The sequence below is a fragment of the Telopea speciosissima genome, unplaced genomic scaffold (assembly GCF_018873765.1).
Source record: "Telopea speciosissima isolate NSW1024214 ecotype Mountain lineage unplaced genomic scaffold, Tspe_v1 Tspe_v1.0012, whole genome shotgun sequence".
Classification (NCBI taxonomy): Eukaryota; Viridiplantae; Streptophyta; class Magnoliopsida; order Proteales; family Proteaceae; genus Telopea; species Telopea speciosissima.
Window position 1 is genome coordinate 1,189,327 of NW_025317348.1, and position 23,600 is coordinate 1,212,926.

Here is a 23,600-nt window from a genome sequence, read left to right on the forward strand (position 1 = left end):
TGAGTTCGAGATCGAGAAGTAGAGATAGAGGCAAAGGTTGCAGCAGGAGGGAGAGACGGTTCAATACCCGATTTGAGAACCTGGTGAACCGGGCGTACTACTTTCCAACCTTCTGTGAACTTTTCTTCTCTTATTTTATTTGTTTAGTTTAGTGATTGATATCTTAAAGAGTTCTAAGTCTAGTCACTCAACTAATCCACTCGTGGAGTGCGAAACTTACGGTTGAGAGCTGGAAACAGTTATACATCGGTCAATGGACGTTTTTTTCCACGAGAACAAGAATTTCGGGGTTTTTCATACGTATGTAGTAAAGAAAGAAAACAACACGCATCTTAACGAGGACCTAACAGCCAGCCCAACAAGGCGGATCTCCTCGTAGAGCTTCTTTTTTATTTCATCTTGAGCCAGGTGCTCGACCATTTAGTGAAAAAGCTTTTTTTCACGTTCCAGTCTTTTTTTCGGAAAAGGACGGCCCCTATTTTGAATATCTTTCCTCCTTTAAGTGAGGTCATTAAGGAGGATTCGGACTTGCAAAAATGGGGTCCCGATTTTCTAGAGATTGGTGCCATTTTCTATCTAAAAAAGGCAATCGCCAATCTGGTGAAGCCCCTTTTAGAGAAGGAGGACATTACTCTTGGACGGTCGCAGAATTGACGGAGGGGGCTATCCTGGGAGGGCTTGAAAACCTCAATCTTCTTATCCGGATCTACCAGGAGATTTTCACTTTGGGTGAAAAGAGTCGATGGTATGGGAGCGTAGTTGACTTTATCAAAAGCCCCTCTTAAGGCAGCACACTTAAAACCTCAAAATGCGCCCCGGATGTAGCCATTGTAAGTCAGAAAGGCGAACCGGGTTACCTTCACGATGGACGCTGGGATTGTTGTGCATTTCCTTTCCCAGAAGTGTTGGTTCGAGTGACAAAGACTTGGGCATATAGATGTCTCGGGGCCTCTATTCTCTCTTAATGTATAATAAGGCTGACTGCCTCCTTCCGTGGCTTTCAGAATTCAATTCAAAGTCGTCTTGCCGGATAGCAGGTATGAGAAAGATTTGATTGTCAACATCCGATCCGGATTTCTGAATAAGGAATCATCCTTTTCAAAGAAGGCCGTGGGACTGCTTGTTCGTGAGGTGGATGCTGGCTGACAAGGTATACCCAGGAAAGGACTATTCCCACTAACTAGCGCTTCGCCCCTTCTTATGCCTCTCGGGAGGCAGATTTTTTCTACTCCCATGTGCTGCTACCTAAGAGAAGATAGCGACTATCAGCTTACTACTGCAGCGTAATAGTAGAATCGCTAGCCTGCTTCACCCCTCTCGCTAACTTACTACCTCCAAAAAGGGCTAAACACATTCATGCACACCGCCATCAACAGACATTCCAAAGTCTGTCACGTCTTCAGATCAGCCAAAAGGTCCTCTCAAGGGATTACTTGCTAAAGGAATGCTTGCTGGCAATAACAGGAACCAACACTTTGTAATTAATCGGGTATTTCCTTTTTTAGACTTATTCATCTCTTAGGCTATAGCCGGATCTAATTCCTCTCCCGGGTTTGATCAAAAGTATGTAAACTTCCTTACTATGATTCGCATCGATAAAGAGAATTACCAGTATTCGTCGATAGTTACAACAACGAAGATGTTATTAGGTAACCGCTTCGCCCCTTTCCTCTTTCTTTGCTGCAATAGATGAGATTGGCATTGGCCTAGTTCCAATTATTTTAGAAAACCCCGTGTTTGCATACATTTCCCTTCCTTGCGTGGATATCTTCTACTAGTGAAAGCGGCATCCCAATCCCAACTGTCGAATGATTGCTAATCCTCTTTGTCCTCGGGATTTTTGGCCTAAATGCTACGCACAAGGTGCGTAGCCTAAGATAAGAGCCTATTCGATCTTTTGTCCTCTTGTTGGCATGTCCCCTTCGTGGATTAACTGTAACACAAAGAGGGAGCAGCTCCTTATATTCCGAGACGGGTTTATGGGCAATTAGTTCCTTGTCCAGTAACTATGTCACTTTCTTTTCATGAAGTTGAATGTGTTAATTCCTTCTCATCTCAGATGTCCATTCAACAAGAAACAGCCCCGCTAACTCGTATTCTTCGTCTTTTAAGACAAGAGCTCCTAGGCAAGGAGGGACTTTTGCTTCTGTCTTTGCAAAACCTATTCCATAGCCTTGACATACTTATACTGGATGCCCGGACTAGAGAAAAGGTCGGATATAGAGAGAGTGGACGTAAGGCACGGCAAAAAGTAAAGGAAACCGGGGATTTTGTCCATTTATTCGAGAACAGTAAGAGCTTCCCCGACAAGGACTGCTAATGAAGCCTCTTCGCCGACAATGCTAGTTCGATTGGATGCGCTATTTCGACGAGCCCTTTTTTGGAAAGCCCTTATTTGCCCTGAACCTCTTTAAACAACTGCAATGATCACCGTTTACGCCGCAGCATCTATAGAAAAACAAGATTTCATTTCAAAAGACTTGCATCTGATTCAATACAATAGCAGGGGATTCAATAAGAGCAGATTCGTGCAAAAGAGCTAACATCCGATTTGTGAACAGACCGGCTTGGGACAGGCTTGCTTGAAAGAGTTTGACCGGTAAAGGTTTTTCTTCCTACTTTATTGCCCGGAATGACTGACAGCAGGGACAGAAAGAGTCATTGCACCAACCGTCCTACTGCACTCTGGGGATAAAAAGAACCTTTCCGCATTCATCACAAGACTCTTCTCCTTAATCAAAATATACTTGGCACTCTCATTCTGTTCTTCCTTTCAGCGGAATGAGAACCAAATCCTCAGCTTTTTCACCAACCTCGTAAAGAAGAGAGTGAAAGAGTTTTCAATGCTACAGCCAACTCAGAGAAAGATGCAAATAGTCAAGAAAAGAATGCCGCTACTATTCGAATTCCTCGGCTAGCAAAGAAATCTCGCCGAAAGATGAGAGAAAAAAAGGAATGAACTCACTGAAGGAAAGAAAGAAGAAACCATATGATATATAGAATAGAATATAACCCTTCTTTTCCGAAAGTGCTCTCCCCTCTCCTTTATAGTCGAGCGACTTCGTTCCTCTCCCCCCAAACCTTGTTCCGAGCAACTCCGCTCAATCAACATGGAAATTTCATTTCTTAAGGCTATCCGATGGTTTCCAACTGACCGGAGTAAGAACCATCTACCAGCTTGGACCGAAGACAATTTCTAGTGCCATTCTTCTAGCAACTAGCCAAACTTAACATAAGTGAACCTGTTTTGAGCTAACTGCATGTCGAGCGCTTAAGCGGAGCTTGTGGTCACTCGTTCCTTGCTTGTTCCAATCCTAGTAAAGAGCCTCAGATCCGATTCTACACTACATACGATATTCCATTCCGGCCCTTACTAGCTCTTCGCTTGGTTGTACAAGGAGCATGCCCGAGGGGGCTACTACGCTCACCGCGCACTTGCATCACCACCTGAGCTTCGCTACCGCTTCGCCCAGCTCCTACGCCTACCACGAACTTGAATCATCACACGTGGCTGCTAAAGCAAGCTAAGCTTCACACGGCCCTGAGGAAGCCAAAAGACCCTCTCACGGCTGAAGGATCCGCAACACGTTGGAGAGCTTTTAGATCCCGCCCTAAAACGCCCATTCTCCTAGAGTTCCGAAGTGATCCTCATTCTCACCGCAGCCTTCTTAAGCCGAAAGAAAGCCGGGCAAGAATCGCATTTTTTGGTAGTACGAAGGGGAAGCAGAATCGTATCTGGCAGTGGTTCTTCGGATCGATCACAGATTCTCGGCCCCGTCGTTTGGCTTCTACTCCAACTCGAACTCAAAACCTCTTCCTCATCTGAACTGACAGACCGACAAGCGGAGGAAAAGAAAAGCACTGCCGACTTCCTGTTCCGCCTGAAACAAGAACTCCACTCCCCGATTCACCGAACCGACAGGAGAAACTCCCTCGACTTCTTGAAACAGGAACTCCAACTCTTTAACAGTTTAACCCTTCGGCGTTACCTCACTGCTCTAATGGGCGAGAAGCGCGCCAAACCCCCCTAACTCACTTAAAGGCTTCTCCTCCGTTCGTTCCTCTCCTGTATAGTCGAGTGACTTTGTTCCTAACAAGAAGCAAGCTACCTTCACTCAATTAGGAATATCATAAGTGATCACTGAACCTTCGATCTTTCCGTGTTTCACTTAGTGTGCTCGGTGAAAACAGGCTTACCTTGCCCTCACGCGGGATAGGACGTAAAACCAATGCGAGCCATCTTTAGTGGTTGGCGCCCCGAATCATAATAGACAATGTTGTCACAACTCCTAACTCCGCATAATGCTCGAATAGAGTGGTGAATCAAGGAATCTACGTATACCCGGTTTCATTATGAATGAGGGAAGCAATCAAAGAGTGTGGATCTAGCCAAGCGCCATCGAGGGATAGGATTTCGTACATGGATGATTACTGTTATGATCTGGCGGTCAATCTTTCTATTTCATAAGATGGGTCTGTACTGGTACTAGGCGGAATAGAAAATGAACCAAGCCCACACGTTTCAGTATCCACTAGCGAACCTCTCTCTGTTCCGCTTCAATCGAAACAGCCCATTAGTGAACTACCCCGCTATGAATGAACAGTATATGGTTATGGTTTGAGTTGTTAATGTGTATGTAATAGACCACTCCTGTGTCCTTCTTTCGTATCCGAGGTGGGCTCTTTACACATATGATATGGAGGTCTAGTACGGTGAACAAGTAAGGTAGGGGCTCTTTTGATATGGGGGTAGGGTCTCTTCGATTAGGCGAACCAGTCCAACTAGGCCAAAAGACAACCGTCCACTCCTTTTCACGGCTTTAGCAAAGCGGTCCAAAACGTCGGTTTTTAAGGGCAGAGGGTGCTGCTTCACTGAAGATGAAGCTGCTGGTGAGGCTTTAGTTTCAATTGCAAATCCAACATCATATGAATAAGCAAGCGAGGATACATTTGATCCTGGTGAAAGGCCAAAGAAGGAAGGGAATGAATGGGAGGGAGTCTGGGAGCTATGAGTCGACGAGAAGGTTCTATTCCCTCTGTGTCCCAATACCTTAAACTTCCCTCCGAAAGAAAATGCTAATGCCAACTATACTTTCTAGCTAATGTAGCTGAATGAGAAAGCCTCTCTGTTAGGGCTCGCCCGGGATCTAAGCGGATTGAAGTGTTGAAACGACTCCCTGCAGGCCAACGAAAGCTGTCAGTTGTGGACCTTGACTTGGAAGCTAGGGGGAACTGTCTAAGATAGTGGCCATCCTAAAGGAGTAAGGAAAATGGTCCGGAGATGATTCCCTATATGTACTCTCCGATTCTCATTTCCTTCATCATCTTTTTGCACTTGATTTGTGGTACCTTTTCGTTGTCCTTCATTTTGAGTCATCATTCCGCTTTTCTTTCTTATTACTTTTCTTGACTTGTCTTGGTGAATCAACCAGAACCCAATGAATAATGAGGGTCTTCGTTCAACTATTTCACTAGCCAAATAGGATGAAAAGCAGCAAGCCCATAGGAAGTTGTAGCTCAGTCTATCTTTCTGCCCAGAATGTCATTCCAAAAGACCCTATTGGGGAATCTTCCTCCGAATCCAAGAAGCTAGCCATAGCGAGACTAAATGCAAGGGTTGGGCTGGCAGCAAAGGAAAGGCGCGCAGTAGGGATTGCACTCGCTGCAAGTGAAGAGAAGAGGGACAGACTTTTCTTCTTCCTAGAGAATCGGAGAAGCTGGACTTTATTCCCTATGGGAAGTCATTTTTTTCACCATTCATTAGCCAGGGGAGTAGGGTCTTTCCCAAAACCCATAGGAGAGGAGGGGATTTCCAAGATACACTGATAATTTATATAATTGATGGTTCCTCAATAGAGGTTTGATATGATACTTTAACCCTTGAGTAGTAAAATATTTCATTAAAATAATACCATCGAATCGTGACAAATTATGGAAATAGATTGTTCGGATTTCTTTATGTTTTTCCACAAATGCTGCTATACGCTCTATAAATAGATGTAATATTTTATTACTTCTATCCTTAAATGAATCTTCTAAACATAGATTATCTGAACTTAATTCCTCTTTTATGTAATCTTCACTGAAATATCTTTCTAATATATGATCCTGATCAGGTATGGAATCCACAGAATATTCATCAGGCCAGACCGGTAAGAAACCAACAGCGTAAGGGACTTGATAGCCCTTCACAAGAACTGTTTCTATATCGGCTACAATGAAAGGCCTCCTTTTAACCTTACTCTTCGGTGGTTTGAGTGCTGTTATATATTTGTAATAATTATTTTTACCTTTCCCAATTGCTTGAACCTCTCTTGGTTCATCACTACCTATACCGCTTTCCATTAATTGCAGGATTTGGCTAGCGATTTGATTAGAGCTCAGAGACAACATAATAGGACTAGATTCTTGATCACCTTTGAGATAGATTCTAATGAATATACCAGTAAGCACTTCTTTGGTGTATTCCTCAGCTTTTTGCGTGGTATATTTTAAAATCTGAGCATAGACATCCATGTTAGGTTTCATATTATCCTTTTTATCTATCAATGGTATTGCAGTACATATCATAAAGGTACGATGATTTTTATAGGTTACTTTACCGGAGGTATCATCTTCTATAGGAATACACATATAATAACCTATAAAAAACTTACCATAAGAAGCACCTGTATGGTAAGCGCACTTCAATAAGAGTTGCATTACTGCCAATGTAATTTTATCATATTCAATACATCGTAAGTATGGCTCTCTAAATGTAATACTGGCTTCTCTGCATCCTGAATAAAGCAATTCACAATCTTCTTTATCTATTAGATTATTAATGTTGTATATCATATTATATAGGAATACATTATTATCATAATATAGATTCTCATCCTTATATTCAGAATCAGGATTTTCATAATTACAATAATTCCTATATATTAGAAGTTGTGATTGATTCTTATAATCATTCTTAATACCTATAGTAGTAGCTGCCGATCTGATAAATGATAAGAAATTAGACTGAAGGATCATCATGATGTGTTAGTTAGTTATTTATCTTTCTTTGTTAAACTGGCATGAAACCAATCTACACCGGAACCATACCCTTCTTTTATAGGGAAGGACGTAGCCTAGTTACGCCTCGAGCCGGGTCCAACACGTATAACAAGGTAGCCAGGTGTCTGGTCCAACCCCAGCCCTTGATCCCTCGGGAATTCATTTCATTCATTTCCTCTCCTTGTCAGTCAGTCGAGTGGCTTACCTCGCCCTATGACTAAGCAGAGGATTTCCGGCCTTATGACTAACAAGCAGGGGATCGGGCTCCAGTAATAGTTTCTTTCTTATTTCTTTCTTATGAAGCCAGTATCTGTAACAAAAACATCTCCTCCAATAGACTCACTGAACACGGGCCAAATCCACTAGTTGAACAAACCATAATCGAACTCACCATATTGATTGAATTCCGAGGACCCATTTCCAAGCAAGCCAGCCAGGCAGCGAACGAGGACACCCGCCCATCTTTCGGATGGAAAGCCAGGTGAAGCGGCTAGTCCCGAGTTCCATAATTAGAAAGGCTTCGTCTTTCTTTCATTCTTTAGGCAAGGACAGTAGCGAAGTGCCTGTCAAATTCCCTAAACCAAGCCAGCAAGCGGAAAGCAGTAAAAAGAAAGAGACTGCTCTAAAGCTATCCAGCCCGTAAGTTGTGTTTAACCAAGCCGTTGCTGCCGATTTAGACTATCGAGATTGCCTTTTTCTCGATATTGCCCTGAACTTGTACATAGAAAGCTTCTTCAAAAGGATCTGCTTATAGTTGCCTTATTTGCCTTGCTATCTTGCGAGAAAATTTATTTTTCCAATGGGAAAGTGGTCAGATGAAGGCTTCTGCCGATACAGAATGAGAAGTCCCCGGTATCGGGTGGAATATCGTATTTAGTGGAGTCTTGTTTGGGATCCCGGTTCTTCCTAACTTCCAAAGAGAAAGACACCCCAACGGAGCCCTTCTTTTAAGATTAGTCAAAGGCGCTCATATTACCCTTACCTACTGAATTTCTATTCTCGGTCTAGCAGAACAAGCTCATTAAATTGATTCTAAGCGCTAAGCGATAGACTGATTTCCTTAAACGAACAATGTCTCTTAACCTAATCGGCGTGGGCGGGTGGAGTGGATAACGGGGATGGAATAGCGGTTGGATGGTTAGGACACCCTATCTTTAGAGATAAAGAAGGGCGTGAACTTTTTGTACGTCGTATGCTTACTTTTTTTGAAACATTTCCAGTCGTTTTGGTAGACGGCGACGGAATTGTTAGAGCCGATGTTCCTTTTAGAAGGGCGGAATCGAAGTATAGTGTTGAACAAGTAGGTGTAACTGTTGAGTTCTACGGCGGCGAACTCAATGGAGTGAGTTATAGCGATCCTGCTACTGTGAAAAAAGATGCTATACGTGCTCAATTGGGTTCAATTTGCGAATTAGATCGTGCTACTTTGAAATCCGATGGTGTTTTTCGTAGCAGTCTAAGGGGTTGGTTTACTTTTGGACATACTTCATTTGCTTTTCTTATTCGGACACATTTGGCATGGTGCTAGAATCTTGTTCAGAGATGTTTTTGCTGGTAGTGACCCAGATTTAGATGCTCAAGTAGAATTTTTAGCATTCCAAAAAGAAATAGGGATTGAAAGGATTCAAGAGGCCTGTAGAGAAAAAACATTTATCCAAAAGATTTATTCATTACTACTACATAAATCACTACATTACATAAACAACCACATATGCCTTTACTAGAGCTTTAAAGGCATTATGCTAACTACATTAATTATTTGCGAAACAGAAATAAGTCAAAGGATAGGCCTTAACAAGTAGAAAGAAGATAAAGTTACTACTTTTTTCTTTCTTCTAGTCTCCCTGGTCACCGCGGGTGATCGCCTGCACAACGAGCTCTTGCTGCTCCGCCCGCAGCGCTTGCTGCCTCTCCTCCAAACCCTCTATGCGCTCTCTGGTAGCGCGAATGCGCGCTTCTTTCCTTGCAGGATCCATTGTTCTAACACTTATCAAAAGGCAGTTTAGCACTCTACGGTGCTCTTGAATTTCATTTTGCAGTTGCCCCATTTCGGCAGCAATTGCATAAAGCCTGTTTGCAGCATCCATAGCCATACGTGCTAGTACTAAATTTCTTTGATTTGAATTTGATGAAGTGAAGACACTTATCGAGCCTCCATTTATAGAGTGGTAGAGTAATATCGCCATGCGTCACGAATTGGATGGCAGGCACAATTCTTACTAGTTCTCCGCACTACTTTTCGGCAGTTGAAGACGATCATGCCTTTTTAATGAAAAACTGGCTGGCTCTGGCTACCTTGCGGAGCAAACAAAAGATCCCCAAATCACACTGCCTGTATGCACGAACAAACTTTGCACAACCAGCTTACGTAGAAAAGATTCCATATTCTATGCCAATAGACTCGTGACATCCATGTACTGAGTCGTCAAATGAGCCACGTTAAGAAAGCCCAAGCTTATACGCATTGGCCCACAGGGTGCCCCAATAGGGCCCGAATGAAAGACCCAAGCCTACATGAACCATCAAAGAAAGTCCTAAAAATGAAGACTTGGGCCTACGCAAAAGCGCCTCGATGAAAGCCCACAGAAGGGCCAAAGCACAACAAGCCTACCCATCATCAAAGCAAGCCCAAGCCCAGGGGCAATCAAGCCTTGGAAACTAGTGAAAATAGAACTCAAAAGCAACTAGGCAATCCAACTTCCATTGACTTCCCTGCCTACGAACTACTACTGTGACTTGAACTCCTAGCTTGCTGGCTAATGAATGAATTAAGGGTGAGAGGGAGGTTCATCGATTTCTTTCTTATTCTTCGTATAAGATTCAGTTTGTGTATCGGGAGTACTTATAGTCTGGTAGCGAAGCTTGCTTATTATCTTACACGGTAGCGAAGCTTGCTTACTCTATCTGATAAGGTAGTTGACTCGCTTACTCTATCTGATAAGGTGAGCAACGCGAATGACAGAATTCTTATTATCATAAGTGATGTTCTCTTTGTAAATTCATAAACAAATATCATAAGAGAAGAAAACATGAATTGAAGCTTGATTCATTCATGCTCTTCATTCAAGTAAGATAGTTGATCGAGAAAGCTCCGCCCAGTAGTGCCTAGCCAAGAGTAGACCTATAATAGTCTCGCGAAGCCGGTCCCCGGATGCCTAAGATCCTTGATTACTTTAAGAGCAGAAAAGAAGAAAGCTTCAACTCAATCTTCTCTTTCTTTTAGTCCGGGAGGAAAAAGACTCAAATCCATGCAACCATCGCCTTTCTTCCTATCGTTGTATCGTGGGAAATTTGGCTCGAGAAAAACAAAAGAAGGTTTGAAGATTCTTTCTCTAGTTCTGAGCATATCAAAAATAAAGTGGTGAATTGGCTGAGAGACTTAACTTTTCTATTAAATGTTAACTCCCCGGGTTCATACATGGATTCCTTATCCCTAAAGTAGCTTAATATTGATCCTATCTGTGTTCGTTCTAAGAAGTCTCACAAAAAGTATTACCCCTCCTATGTTGAGTAATGGGCTGGTGAGTTCAAACTTCACGTTGATGGGGCGTCGAGAGGAAATCCTGGTCTTAGCGAAGGAGCAGGCTACCGGGTGAACCAATAAGGGCTCGGGTCTTAAGGAACTCTTTTCAGGAGGCACTATAGAAGCCTATAGAGGTCCGAGAGGTAGTTCTCCGCTTTCCCATCTTTTATTTCAAAATATTTTTTTGAATGGCAAGACAAAGGCCTTTTCAAATTCCTTGATTCGCCTATGGAGTAAGGAGGCAGAAGATAAAAAATTTTTCCATTTATCCGCGATCTAGGCATAGGTAGCAATCCATTCTATAATTATTTTCATTGTCTCTTGTGGGATCGTTTTCCCACAAACAAAGGAATTGTACAGTACGAAATAGCATAAAAACAGACTCATTAAAAAAAAATTTATAAATATAAAAATATATTTATATATATAAAGAAAGGTATACCTTTCTCAATCATATCTTTTACAGTTTTTCACAAGAACAAAATTTTGATCTTTATCCCGGAGCCTCGAAGGAAAGCTCTTTCTTTGATGAAAAACTTTCTTTTTTTATAGGTCGAATTGATTGGTTGTACCTATCCAATAATCTAATATGAATGACTCGCTATTCACTCAGTTTCCGGGTCATAATAATTCTGTAGGGGAGATGGCCGAGTGGTTCAAGGCGTAGCATTGGAACTGCTATGTAGGCTTTTGTTTACCGAGGGTTCGAATCCCTCTCTTTCCGCGCCTTCACCTAATTCACCAATGTTACTGACTGAAATGTATCAAATCAAATAACAATGGATACCATTATTTCAACGGTTAGACTTCTTTGATATGGATTCTCTATTCCTAATTGCCGTGGTACGGAAAATACGGGAAAGAGTGGACAAGGAATGAAAATTCCCCTGTCGATTCATGACACATGAATCGGATAAAAATCCTGGGTAAACTACTTACCTTAGGTCAATTTATTTCGGTGAAAGGAAAAGGAGGGCCAAATTTCTCGAACCCTTAATTTTTTTGTTATTTTATTTATTTTAGTTAGTTTTAAGTCTGACGGGAATAATATTCTACGACTAGCAATTCATTTATTTTCAAACCGACCGATTTACTATCTATTATTTTTTTGACAAATCCTTTATATTGGAATGGGTGAAGAGTAAAATGTTTTGGCAATTCCTCATGGGGGGATGAATCAACATAATTTTGAATCAGAGCTTTGGATTTTTGTTCATTCTTCGCCGTAATAATATCGCGGGGTTTGCAGCGATAACTTGGTATATCTACTATACGGCCATTAACTAAAATATGTCTATGGTTAACTAATTGGCGGGCTCCAGAGATAGTCGAAGCCATACCCAATCGAAAAAGGGGATGTTATCCAAACGCATTTCAAGTAGTTGTAGTAAAACCCGACCCGTTGACCCTTTGGCTTTTCCGGCAATACGAACATATTTAAGTAATTGTCGTTCTGTAATACCATAATGAAACCGCAATTTTTGTTTTTCTTCTTATTGATAGTCCCACCCTTTCTTTGAACCTTGTCAATGATCGAACTTAAAGATATGAACTGAGTGCCATTTGATGAGTCACTGAGAACAAGGGAGAGGGATATGGAAAGGATGAAGTAATGAAAGAGGAAGTCATTGCTAGTAGTAACGACTTATAATGGGGGAATAAAAAAAAGCTAACCGCCACCGAAAAAGGTCAAAACGATATGGAGAGGCTTCCGGGGCGATTGAGTGAAGGAAGCGATGTGCCGACAATGATGTGATGTGGGGTCAAAGCATGATAGGTGCTCTTTTTTGGGGAAGAGGGACGGTTCAGACTACCAACTAGTGGTTCGAATGGAAGACTTAAGAAAGTCAGGCTTGAGAGACTTTCAACATCAGAGGAGGCTGGGGTCAAAGGGATCTATCCCGATTCTTGAACAAGAACACATGCAGCTCCTTCTCTGCAACAATTGGCACTCTTTTAAATGTGCACTATGAAAAACAAGTCGGATGGTTCCTGCTGCACGAGATTCGGTGGAAGTAGGGATTTAAGCACAATTGTGATCCTTTCTTTTTTTTTGTATAGGGGCGTAGCGAGAGAGAGAGATAGATAAACTATACAGCTAGGGGGAGAAGACAGCTTGGGGGAGAGAGGGTTCAATACCCGATTTGAGAACCTGGTAACCTAGCATCCTCACCCATTGAACCATAGTACGACGCTTCCCTTCGCTCGCGTCCGAACTCGTTGGATCGATATCCAGTTCCACCAGCGGCAGAGACAGTTGGATAGGTACCCCCAGCAGTTGCTTCAGCTGCTTACCTTGAACCAATTGGAAGAGCACAACAGATATTTTAGGTATAGACTAAGGCAGATCAAATTGGATTTAACCGGACCGGCCAGCATATGAGTAAGCATCAGTAGTTTCAGTTGATGACCCTGAGGCGAGGCTCTGCTAAGACAAGCTCTTAACAGACCCTTACCGATCCGTAACTAGTTGATTGGAAGCTGTTGGTAATGACTCTGTCGCTAGTGATGGTGCAGTTTTCACCCCTGCTAAGAGGTAAACAGGAGGGCCGGGGGGATTAAATATGGATATGGTGGCGGAGATGCTGCTTTCTTCACCGCTGTTCCGGCATAAGCTGATGTTCCCACAATTGGTACTGCTTTCTCCTTCCCCCCGGAAAAGCAATTAAATAACCTTTTCAAGCTATCAAACCGAAGTAGAGGCGTATAGATACCGATATGCAACTGGAATACCTTAAATGGGGTATCAATATGGGCAAGGTGCTTCTTTTTCGACTCGGTGGACCAAATCTCTCACCGGAGATGGTTCAACTACAACCCGGTCGTTCTGGGTCATCAAGGGTAGTTTCAACGCCATTTTCAATTGGTGGGACGAGATCAACATCTGTGATTGGCTCTGCTCCCCGATTTGGATCTGCTGTTGGAACCAAGTGAATCGCTTTTTTGGTTTAAATGCTGCTAGCCCCAATGCTGCTCGCTTTTATTCCGGTGGATCAATGGGTTGCCGCACCGGCCTCAGATCTCGACCCGGGTGAGAAACTGCCAACTATGTATGCCTTTGTGGGTGATGCTCATGATCCTACAGCTCGTATAGTATAGAAAGAGTGTCAATAGCAGAGGCTGGTAGCATAAAGGTCCAACCAATGAATGCTCTTTTTTTTTCCTCTTCTCCATAGGGGAATCGATGAGAGATGCGAACAAAGGCTGCGTAGGCACGAGTATCAAAGCTTCAGTCCCAGCGTAAACGCCCCTTATGGTTTCGATACTAGTACCAGCAGCTTTCCCACCACCACCTCGCCCAAAATCTATTCCGGTGCCAGTCGAAGAACCACCGGGCCGATTATTGACCCAGTGACCAGGGTAGAGCTAGTTGGAGAGACATTACCTAGCCTTTGTTTTTTCCGCATCAGTGGTTGTCCCGCCACCGGAAGCAGAGGAAGCTAACCGAGTTGACTAAGAATCAGTCGTTTACCTCGACTTTGAACCATTAAATATTCCTGTCTACCCCTATGAGGTAAAGCCAGGAGCAGTAAGTTCACCCCAAAAAAAGCTGAAAAACGGATGCGCGCGCTAGCCGTTGCTTGTTAGGGGCGAGCAACTGGCCTTCCTTCGGGTGTGGTTTTGAGGCCAGAGAGCAGATGCATTGGCAAAAGTACGTGTAGAAGCTGAAACTGCTTATCCGGGTGCGGCTTTCTAGCCTGATGGCTATTTCAGGTTAGGATTGTAAATCTATCTAAATAACTTTTTACTTCTAATTTATCACACGGTATCTCCGCTACTAAAAGTTCCGGTATAGCGGCGTGTCGCCTCAGGTATAGCAAGACAGGGCATATTACAAAAAGGTCTGAAAATGGTTGCACACCTGGGTCAGAGCAGGCTGGTAGCCCAACCGCGCGAATTCCCTTGATAGTCGTTCGTAGCTTTGCTGTCATAGACGTCCGATCGCTGCCCGCCGTCCGAGAGCCTCGTTCTTGAGGCGTGGTGCGGTAGGTCTGGGCAGAAATATACTATCTTCTCTCTTTCCTTCCGTCCCTGGCCTAAGCGCTAAGTAGTGGAGCTCCGGCTACCCCGCTGCCTAGCTAATGTCGCTTCCTGAGGGTCTGATAATTTTGTATATCATAGGTCTTACATAGAACAGTTTCCTGGCATGCTGGAATACCTCCGACCTTATCCTCAGGACCTGCTTTGCGATGTATGCCGCGAACCCCTGGCAAACGAGGCCCTTGTTCTGAAAGGAACCTGTCTAAAGACCCCGTAAGCACAGCGGAACCCGAGATCAGCAGTTAGCGTCTCGACGGAGAGATGCTCTCTGGCAAGTAGGGAGCCGAGCCTCCCGGGTGTTCGAGCTGATCTACGAGCACCCTTGCGTCTCTCTCACATTATAGCTTGGTTACGAACCGACTCTGAAGCCAGCCAACTCGGAACAATACATCTTGAGCAGTAACGACATTTATACTTCTGGGCCAGTTATGACAGTGGTTCCTCTTGTCATTCTATCCAACCTGTCACCAAGCTAACAAACTTTCTATGCCCATGGGAACAACCTCAACCAGCTGGCTTCTGGGTGAAGCTCCCCAATCATTGCCTTCTTGTCTTTGAGAGCCGGAGGAGGGGTATTCATGTTAGTGTTAGTTAAGTGCCCGCGTCCTCTGTTTTATTGCTGGAAGTGTAGTTCCCAACGCACGCCTAAAGACGTATAAGCAAGCCAGTCACCGGCAATAAAGACGACTTATCCAGAAATGCTACTCAAACGTGCAATGATCAATGGGACAAGGACCGTTCTACAGGAAATTCATCACTTCTAAGCTCTTCAGTGCCTTCTTGTGGATGCGCGGCAGCTACCATTGTCAATAAGCCTTTACACATCTCCAGGAGACGACATGCGTTCACTGATTACTATACGATGTCATTCAACGCGCTCAACTTCGTCTTCTAGTTTCAGTTCTTTTTTTCGTGTAGGAGCGCTCTCTTCCCTCTGTCTAGGAAAGGTTAAAAAGAAAAGCCTGATTGAGGGTGTTTAGAGCTTTCTTGATCTTGTTGAACTAAGGGTTTGACTTAGTAGGCTGAGTGCGCCCTATCGGGCGCCTTGTCTTAGGACAATTTCATTGCCTTCTTTCAAGTTAAGGCGGAAGAGCCCACCGCCCACCACCTTCACGCCCTGCCCCCGATCGAGTACTTCGCCCGGTAGGCGGCTAGGGAAAGAAAGATAGATAACAACTATCTTCTGTTACGCTATTCTGAACGCAAGGCAAGCGGACTAGCAAGCTCTTCCCAGTCCCGTTCTTTTTCTTTCTTCAATAGGGAAAGGCCCGACTTAGAGGCTATCATCCGTCAACCTTTGTCCAAGCAACTTGCTTTGATCAGAAGCTTAGTCTGGATCGAAAATACACTTCCACTTAGTTTTTTCTTGGCCTTCCGCACTCTCTAGCTGTGATTACGACGGCAACTATCGAATCTTGGATCTGACTGGGAACCATTTCAATTTGAGAACCATGGTCCGTGAGATTACCTCATCCTAGCGCCTTGTGGAACTCCCGTTAGGGGAATAGCCCCGCCTAGAATGAGGCGACCTTCGAAGAAAGACGAGATCCAATCGAGAGCTGAGAATCCCCCCAACATCCGTATTACCAATCCTCCGAGGGGACATTTTAGGAATCGCACTTGAATCGAAAAGACTTTCGTCATCTTATTGTCACCTCTTATCCCATTGAGCCTGGAGCTCCAACCCCGGCAAACTCAGAATCTTGACTGAGCAGAATCTTGACCCTTTCTTGGAACTTGATCAGACTTCCTTGAAAGATGGGGCGCCATACCCATTTTCTTCCTATTGGCCTCTCGACCGGCGGACTGGTCCCATCCTTAGCCCGTAATCGCATTTCGAAGAATCGGGGAACTTCTTTAAAAAATCATCTTTATAGATAGACTCAATCTACCCCAACCACCACATTCAGAATAGACCCAGCTATCCCCAACACTCCACACTGGCAGAGACCCCGGATTTGGAATCATGGCTTGAATCCAGCCTACGAGCGGGAACTCATTCTGGTGGTACTCACATGATTTGCACCGCGATAGACGCTTTCCGTCGATAGAATAGACTCAGACCGGGCTAGTCTCGAAACCATTAGCATTCCATACTTGAGGCAGGCAAGAGCAACCAGCAGGATCGTCTTTCTCTTTCGATAGAGTTGCTGTAGACGAGAGCTTCAACTAATGGCATATATAAAGGTGTCTGGTAATGGCATCTGGTAATGGCATATAGAAAGGTGTCTTCTTTGCCGCTCTTAAGTGAGAGGTCGGATTAATTTAGTCTCCCCGGGCCGAAAATCACTAAAGTCCGTTTTCTTACGGGAATCGAGATATTTCATTGAAAAATTTAGTAAACCCGGGCCACAAATCAGTTGAATTACTTAATTGAAGCAAGCAATTAGGCCTCCCTTTCCTGTAAGCAACAGTCTCTCCCTACTTGTTCTCTTCAACTTCGTAATGGATCTGATACCGACTTCGTCTCCTAGTAGGCACGGATCCTCGCCTTCTCAATTACGCTCACTTGAAGATAACAAAAGAGATACTGATCTAAAATACGCAATAGAAGTGGGGTAGACTTGCTTCATTGCGTATGCTCGCGAGATGGATTCGAACCAACAAGACCACTGAAGGCCCTACTTCCCAAAAAAGTAGCATCGCGAGTCCCTAGTCAAGCTACCAGCGGGGGATCGGCTCGCAGGCTTCACTTACCTCTCAGAGCCCCCGAGAAAGGCTTTCAAAAAAGATCTGTCTATCCAGAAGTCATTTGACCCAAACGTCCGAATAATGTGCCAGGATGAGTGCTGATCTTCTAAGATGAGTTCCGCGGAGTAAGAAAGATCATGATCCCAAAAAGAGTAAGGCGGTTCCCAGGCGAGGGGGAGTCCAGAGCCCTGTACCTGCTATGGCTTTCAGAAGGGAATCCTTTTGGTGACTTTAAGGTCGAACGAAAGCAAAGATTCGGGAAAGAACGTCCGGGAGTCTGAAAAGAAGGTGGAACAGAGGAGCGCGAAGAAGGCCTGGGAAGCTTTTTGCATCAAGGACCACACGCGGAGCATCCATGAAGAGAAAGATTCAGCCGTGCTCCTACAGGCCGTCATCCTTAAAGCGAAAGGGACTTTTGGGGGGCTTAAACCATGTCTCCCGAGAGAACTCAGTACATATGGCACGAGAAGGACTTTTATGATATGACACAGGTCGAGGTCGAAATGGGGTGTATGTATTTCCCTCCTCACCGTCTATGTATTGCCCTCCTCACCGTAAGCTGCCTTGTCCCCCCTCAACTATAAAAAAGATAAACATACCATGGACTCTGGCCGGCTGGCCTTCGTCCCCGCGCAATTCAGCTCTGCTGTAGCGGTAAGGAACCACCACGTCATTCTGGCTCTGAGGCGGAATTGGCATCGTGCTGCCAGAGGAAAGCGAATGTACGAGAGTAGCTTCCAACCCCTGCTTAGAAAGCGAAAGGAAAGGAAAGAGAAGGGCATATAGAGGAAGGGAATGAGATGAAAGTACGGAAATACGGACATGAGCCCGCACAAACAAGCTCTCAGGCAGAATTGGAAATAGGCCCACCCTTGAAAACGAACTGTTCGGAAGAACAGATAGAAGAAAGCCGATCAACAGGAGCTCGTATAGAGCCCGACCTCTGGTCGCCTCGCTTAGTCTTTGAATAGAGCCGCAAACCAGATGTTGCTGTGCCGGAATGATCCTGCCGTGCCGCTATTACCCTCCACGAAGAGAGTAGATGTGAATGAAAACCGAAAGAAAGGTAATGGGATACTCCATCGCTACAGATTACCGACGCCTGCCAAAGGACGAATGGACTGAAGCTCCACCCCTACATACCTCAGAAACGTCTGAATGAAGCCTCTACGCCAGCTTTGCTGCCGGGCCCTGATTGCCGACAAAAGATCCAGAGAAAAAGGATAAAGCTACGGGAATGCAAATTATCTATCAGGCGGTACGGGAACCATGTTATCCAACAGATTAAAGGCATCATAGAGGTTGACGGAGTCTAAGCAACTTCTCCGCTACCATATCGCCCAACATCCCTTATAGTTCCGAATCGGGATCGAAGAGCAAAGGCGGGTGCAGTTGATTTTGAACCAATTGATCCACCCCCCCTTTTCGTAATAATTAAGGGCCGAGAGCTGGGGTGAGGGTAGTAGAGTCAAAGCCCGCCGCGGCATCCTTTCCGTTTCGATAGCCAGGATCAGATCCTGCATTGCCAGTTCTATTGGTATAGATGAGGATATCCATCCCTTTCTATTTCTGTGGATAGGGCGTTCAAGAAACTATCCCTTTCCATGATGGGCTTAGCCTTTGAATAAACGTCTAGTCGGTGACGATGGTATACACCTCCTCGGGTTGTGTTAGCCTCTAAACATAGACGGGTAAGTAAGTAACTATCCCTTGATCTAGATGAGCCCTTGTATAGAGGAGCGTTTGTATTTGTCTAGATGAGCCTTTCTATGGAGTAGCCTTTCCATGGGTTCCTATTCAATATCCATGCTTTTGAATATCTGTATCTTGGGCTCCAGATTAGCCTATCTATCCCTCTCTATACCTATGGCCTTTCTCTAGATCAGCCTATCTATCGAATATGGATGTCTTTCCATAGAGGAACGTATCTATTGCCTTTCTATAGAGGAGCGTATCTATTCGAATCTATTGGATAGGGCGTTCAAGAAAGTATCCCTCTGTATAGAGGCTCAATTGGAGAGAAAAGCTTTTCTGGGTTTTGACGCGTAATAGGCATTCCTGGAGAGAGGGGTTCTGACGTGTGACATGAATCCCCCGAGAAGGGAGAATGAGTGGTTGGAGGTGGGGTTTGTTGATACGTATATAAGAGGATCTGTCGATTGCATCCTTCGAGAGAGATGCCTCACCAAGCTGACCCTCGCACTCCGAGCCTGGAGGGGGTTGGCCTTTTGAGAGAGTATGGCTTTCTATTCCTATTGCTGGGGATAGGGCTAGCTGGCAGCATCGAATGAAAACGAAACTCTGCCTCCTAGAGGACCCTTGCCTACTCTTTCTGGATTGGCCTTTCCAAAAAGGTATCCCTTTCAAGCTGACCCTCGCCTACCAGAGCCTTGGTTCGTTTAGCCGTAGGAGCAATCTGTAGGCGGTGGTTATCCGTCGGATTCCGAGCCTTGAGGAGGTGGGCGAAGATCTGTATCATAGTGGGCTTAAAGCTTCTAATGAACCTCACAGTGGGGGATCTAGAACGGTATGGAATGTCCCCCTTCAATGGATCTGTGTAAGAAGCAGTCCCGCCTCTCTCGAATAATTCCCCCTCTAACATTTGACCAGATGCGCTGGTAGGTTCTGTATGTTAGGCCATGGTGATATAGAAGTAATGGGCTAGTCAACAACTGATGGATAGGGGATCCCTTGAAGAATGGGCAGCTCTGTGACTAGGTGAATGGCTGTTCCTGAAGCGAATCTTACTGCCTTCATTCATTGAATAGTGGCCCGAATAGACGAACCCCCTAATCATGGTATTATTCGATCGGATGAAGTAGGTGGAATCCCCTGGACTGGAATCCCAAGCTTCATTGCGCCTGAGATAAAAACCCGAGATCTTATTACATATAGAAGACGTTGAGGCGATGGAAAAGATGGATGTAGCATGGATCTCGGTACATGAATAGAAGGTGGACCAGTTGCTGCAACGTGTGACCACAATAAGATTGGTGGCCCAGGTTCTCCAATACGTCAATGGGAGAGAGAAGGTAGGGGGAATGTGCCTGATTGATGGAGAATGGGTCCTACGTTAATACGTTTGTAAAATATGGTTGCTTTCCCTCGATGGGATTCCCCGGCTTAAAGCTGGAATATAGTCCCCTTTGTTCCGATGCTAAGGTTGATGGCTTTCCCCCGAAGGCATCCCCCACCAAAGTAGAAGCGGGATTCGACTTCAACTTGTTGGGAGGTTGTTAACGCATAAATAATAGTGGGGTCAAGATTTCGTGTTGTCAATATGAGCGTTTGCCTATCTATAAAAGGTAGTTTGTTCTTGGAAAGCCTTTCCATGTAGATGCGGCTAACCAATAACTATGGCTGGTTAGTACTAAGTGGCAGTATTCGTTTGTGGTACGATCCCTCCCTCTGATTCGATATGGTCCTATTATTCGATCCCCTTCTATTGAGGGGACTGGTTGTAGCGCTTACTCTTCCTTTCCTGTCATAGTGGTAGCATCCCCGCCCTCCTTTTCTATTGCATCTCTTTCGATGAAGTCTTTAAGTAGTATATGAGATCCCTAATCAATTAATAGATGAGGGAGTAGGGGAGTTTAAGGGGGGTTAGGGAAGAAGGCAGGTTAATGAACTCAGTAGTAAGTGGCAGATAGAATGTTATCTTGGTTTAGGTATCGGTTCCTATCGATCTATAGATCTCTGTCTTTGGCATCTATCCGATCTTTTATTAGCAGTTGTTAGTTGCTGGTTGCGATCCATGCCTGTCTATCTGACTAAGCGTATCCTTTTTATTGGGTGGCGGTATCTGATGTTGGGCTGTGAGCAGGTTCTGTTTCAGCTAGCCCTGGCCCCGGTAAGTAGATAAGAAAGAGGGCAACAGAGTGACGGGCCTTATCCTTTGTCTTGCTTGGTAAAGCCTGGCCCCTACTCTACTCTTTCTTATTGGTGATTGGAGGCGGACTCCTGTTCTCTCTCTCTTCCTAGGCTGATAAAGGGGATAGCCCTAATCCAACCTACCCTTTTTAAAGAAAGTAACTGAACCGTCTATCTCTGTCCCTATCGATTAGGGTGTCTACCTTTGTATCTCTATCAGCATCATTTCTTTTTATTACTCACGTATAAACAACCTATTACTTATTGAGCGTAATAGGTTGTTTATTGAGCGTAAAGAGTGAATCCTAGCGTAATAGGTTGTTTATTAAGCGTAATAGGGATTGAGATTCAACCGATAGCAGATAGATTAATAAAGTGCAGTCGATGTGACACAATACAACGACAAGCGAATCTGCTCTAATCTCACGGGTAGGTACTTAACTGGAGAGAGGGATCTGCGCTAGCCTATTTCGTTGGGCCGAAGCGTATGTGTTAAGGATAGAGTCATTTCACCGATACGGATAACCGACTTGAGGTGCGAAAGCCGCTTTTCTCGGATGAACACTTCTCTCGATTGACTATCTTGATGCGGAGGGGCCGGAACCCGCTTATTCCAGAACCAAGAGTTATAGTTTTCCTAAACCAACGGATCATCTTTCTCCATTTCCAAGATCTTCCCTTTCCTTTCTCACAGCATTTTCGGAGCAGGGTCCATAGAATGTGGAACCCCCCGCTCCAAGCGGGCAACGTAGGGCTAGGGGGTCAGGTAGTTGTTCGGGCACTGCCGAGAGGAGGGCGATCAGTCTAGTCTAGTAGGCTCTCTCTCACCAACAACAAAGGGTGGGTTGTTGATAGCGGAGAATCTGTTGTTAGATATATATATATATTGCGGATAATCAGTGTTGTTATATCTTAGTTTATATAGCGGATAATGGGTAGTAGGGAAAATGAGGAGTGGGCAAAGGATATTCCGCTCCAGTTGAACAGTAGCAAGGGATAGAAGGAGGGGTAAGAAACTTCACCCGCCCTTCCTCCCTTACCCCCCTTTAACCTCCCGAACCCTGGATGGTACGCCCGAGATTACTTGCTCTCAGTAGATTCCCTGATTCATACGGAAGTGACGTTCTTTCTTCGACGGGACGGGGTACGGCAAGGGACCGAGCATATAAGGCGCAGGGTGCATGATAGGAGCATCATTTCGTATTGCACCAGTCAACACCGATTCTTTTGGTCAAACCGGAACCGATCCAACTACCGCCCCAGATGGATATATAGGCGTGGAACCAATTACCAATCACGGAATGGCTACCAACTCATTCTCGTGAAACCAATCTTACTACCTGACTACCCGACTACAGACTCGACTTGCCAACGGCGCTAACTAACTCGACTTGCTAACACCTCAACCAGAGATATCTATCTGGCCACCGCAAACTGATTGATTTTACACCCTCCAACCAACCCCGAAAAGAATCACTTTATGCCACTTTGTACACTTAGTTTAGGCAACTTCTTTAAACGTGCCAAGCTGAAAAGCAAAGAGGGCTAGGCCAGAACAGAAGTGGCAGGGTGCCAAGCAGTTCCTTCCATAGATAGAGATAGGTGGTATTCCCGGATCACGCGTAGAGAGAGCGCTAAAAGGGAGGAGTTAGCTCGTTCGAAAGAGGCCGCGAAAGGTTCCGTTCCCTGGTTGCTCAAACCTGTAAAACCTTAAGGGACCGGGGCAAGCTGAGCAGTTTCTCCTTTCCACTATTGACTGACTGATTCCAGGACCTGTCCTTATATACGACCATCTTCCTTTAGTTTAGTTGCTACCCTATGGTTGAGTGCTTTGTTTTGCTAGTTACGCGCGAGCTCTTTCTTCGCTGCTTCTCCTGGTTGCCTTCTTTTCTTTCGTGCTTGCTTATGGCAGGCCCTTACTGAGGGGTGGGTTGAAAACGTTGGATCGACTGACCCTTTCATCGTCGGTTCATTCACTGGCTCATTCGCGGGGCATTTGAGTTTGCTAAGAGGCCCACGGAGCGGTATAAGCCCTATCAATCCACCCGGGAAAAGAGTTGAAAGCTGCTGCTTTTATTAGGATAACGAATAAAGTTTGTTTTCGAGAATGGCGCATTGATATCTTCTATCCAAGGATCTTCATCTGGGCGAGAGGTAGAGATGGGCATAGCTGAACCAACTCTTTCCGAGACTGCTGGCAACCCGGGCATTGAACTATCTGAATTGTTCTCGGCTGCCCCCCCACAAGGTACATCTCCATCGACAAGTCGAGTCTACTATTGCGTTAACAACTCCCTACCTAACCTAAAAGGGTGCTATCCATATGCACACAGGTAAAGGCGCCTCTATCACTAATTCGAAAACCTCTTTCTATGGGTAGGGAGTAGCTCACGGCTTGGCTGGCTATAATGCAATTTTCAATTAGTAAGCC

The 23,600-nt window shown here is 44.8% G+C and overlaps 1 long non-coding RNA gene and 1 other non-coding gene across 2 annotated transcripts; one reads left to right on the forward strand and one right to left on the reverse strand.

Moving 5' to 3' along the window:
* Positions 1-14: 14 nt before the first annotated feature.
* On the reverse strand, positions 15-22,667 carry LOC122647154. The gene is made up of 3 exons (XR_006330810.1): positions 22,657-22,667; positions 12,720-14,296; positions 15-80 (listed from the first exon to the last, which is right to left on the reverse strand). It is a non-coding gene; the product is annotated as an uncharacterized LOC122647154 (long non-coding RNA).
* On the forward strand, positions 11,205-11,291 carry TRNAS-GGA. The gene has a single exon. It is a non-coding gene; the product is annotated as a tRNA-Ser (tRNA).
* Positions 22,668-23,600: the final 933 nt, after the last annotated feature.